Genomic DNA, 2,681 nt, shown 5'->3' on the forward strand with positions numbered 1-2,681 from the left:
AAGGTCTCAAGTGAAATATAGCACCAAGGAAGCCAGAACACAAACTAAAGAACAAGTACAGATGCCCTTCAGGATTAGAGATGTTCATATGCATGTTACTGCTACTGCCAAGGCAGATTTAAGTGTTCCTAGTTCATCTAGATCGAAGGGAAAGGAGAAACTACTATGATAGGAGAAACAACATGCTGAATTTTCTTCAAGCCAAGTTGCTTTTGTTCAAGCCAAGTTGCTGCTTTTGTAATTAGTGAATAACTTTTGTTGTTTCAACTTTTACCTTGCCTAGTAATGATGGAAGTGCAGGCTGTAATGTGATAGTTGGCTTTATTTCATTTATGGACCCATGCTCAACAACAGTCATGTAGTTTGCTTTATTTCATTTGGAATGCACTTTAATTGTATTGAAGTTATGATATACATATATGGCAGTTATTTTCATGTTCATCTGTTTGTATTATTTGCATTTAATTTTCAATTTGGTTTATCAGTACATGTGGGACAATCTTGGTTTATCAGCTTAGTTGCCAGCTTGGTTTATTTGCATTTGTTTTCCAGCGTGGTTTATTTGCATCTGTTTGTTTATCAGTACATGTGGTTTATCAGTTCATGGCCATTTTATATATATGATATGAACAACACTTTGACAAGGACCATTTTCTTACACTCAACGCATAGCTTTACAAACAAAATAAATTGCAGAGTTCATAAATTGCATTGTTGTCAAATACATGTCCCTTCCTAAATCCCACCTTTTACATAAATTGCAGAGTTCATTTGGAACCTTTGTACAAACAAAATAAGTCCATTTCTATACCCTACAATTGGATATTACTTCATAGGGAAAAATGCAACTCTCGTTCCAACAACAAACACAGCCAGCTTCAAAATGTTCTTCTGCAATTTTAGCAAAATCACTCCAGTGTTAGCAGCAACTTGCCTCCCTTTACTTTCCCCTTGCCTTTATTGCTGCAACTCAGTACTAGCAAAATCACCAAAAGCACAATTATCGTAATAAAAAATTTCTCTCTCTTACACATTCTTTCAACTTGTTCTTCCATTTTGTTAATCTTTTTCAGCAAATCAGGAATGAGAACTCTCCCTCTTGGACAAATTGGCTCATTAACCCATTCAAAGTACCTGCATCTCTCGGATCTCTACCATAACAATAATGACATTTCTCAGAAATTAGTTAGCTAAATTAACACATTGAAGGACCAACATTTTTAGACAAATATTTCTTACCGGCCACAGAGAGCAATCAAGGAATCTTCTTCCCGGATTCTCGCCGCGCCAACAGGTGCTCATTTTTGTTCTTAACCCACAGTTGCAGAATGGAGTTGATGAACCACTGGAGACTTCAGAACTTCTACTCCTTATTTAGGCAAAAATGAGAGCACAGGAAGCTCCACTGCCAGATGCTCTGAGGATGAAATGTTTAAAGCTACAAAGATTGGCAAAAAAATTTTGGGGTTCAAAGGCAGAGGGAAAAAGGGCAACAATGGAGCTTTTCGTCCGTCCGTTGCATTTGTTCCTTTAAAGTTAGCTCCATTCGGTTTTACCCATTTTTTGTTGGGTAAAATCGTTGGTTGTAACGGTCAATTGGATATTTCCCGTCAATTGTCCTTAATTTGTCAAAATTACGGAACTTTGAGGATGAAATGTGTTTGGGGTTAAACTTTGAGGATGAAATTGGTCAACCCCCCAAAATTTGAGGATGAAAAGTGCATTTTTCCCTTATTTTTATTAGTTGAGTTGTTTATAGTTAAATTTTGCATTTCAATCAGTTTTTGACAATTAAAATTGCATAATAGCTCTTATTTCTGTTTGTAGTGTATGCATCGAATATTACGAGAAGTTGCACCTTTCGATCCAGAAATTGAGAGAACAATACGTAGACAAATGAGGCATACACGACAGCAAGAGGAACAAGAGGTTTCGCAAACGATAGAGGAAATCTTAATAGAGCAACCATTTGAAGAAGAGATGGCGGAAAACGAAGCAAATAGGCGAGCTCTACGAGATTTTGTTCTACCGGGGACACAAGGATCTCAAAAAAGCATAGCAAGGCCTACGGTAAATGCTAACAATTTTGAGATTAAACCATCACTCAGTCAAATGGTTCAACAATCTCAATTTGGAGGTAATTCTGTAGAAGATCCTAACTCACACTTAGATACATTCTTGGAATTATGTGATACCATTAAAATAAATGAAGTTAGTGATGATGCTATAAGGCTAAGGTTGTTCCCATTTTCATTAAGAGATAAGCCAAAAATCTGGTTACACTCTCATGCTCCTAACACTTTTACCATATGGGATGATTTATCAAGAGCATTTTTGAATAAGTATTTTCCACCGGATAAGACTGCTAAACTTAGAATGGATATCACTAGTTTTAACCAACTAGAGAGTGAATCATTATACGAGACATGGGAAAGATTTAGAGATTTGCTTCGGAAATGTCCACATCATGGACTACCCGATTGGCTAATCATACAAAGTTTCTATAATAGTTTATCTTTTTCTACTAAAACTATAATTGATGCAGCTACAGTGGAGCTTTAATGGGTAAATCACCCCAAGAAGCTCAGAATTTGATAGAAGAAATGGCCGCAAATAACTACTAATGGGCCAATGAGAAAGGTAATACGAGACGTCACACAGGTATGATAGCAATGGACACT

The 2,681-nt window shown here is 36.5% G+C and overlaps 1 non-coding gene across 1 annotated transcript; it reads right to left on the minus strand.

Annotated features, from left to right (window-relative positions):
• Positions 1 to 2,367: 2,367 nt before the first annotated feature.
• On the minus strand, positions 2,368 to 2,474 carry LOC113772613. The gene has a single exon (XR_003468584.1). It is a non-coding gene; the product is annotated as a small nucleolar RNA R71 (small nucleolar RNA).
• Between the last annotated feature and the right edge of the window lie 207 nt (positions 2,475 to 2,681).

This window comes from Coffea eugenioides, chromosome 5 (genome assembly GCF_003713205.1).
Source record: "Coffea eugenioides isolate CCC68of chromosome 5, Ceug_1.0, whole genome shotgun sequence".
In the NCBI taxonomy this organism is placed as follows: domain Eukaryota; kingdom Viridiplantae; phylum Streptophyta; class Magnoliopsida; order Gentianales; family Rubiaceae; genus Coffea; species Coffea eugenioides.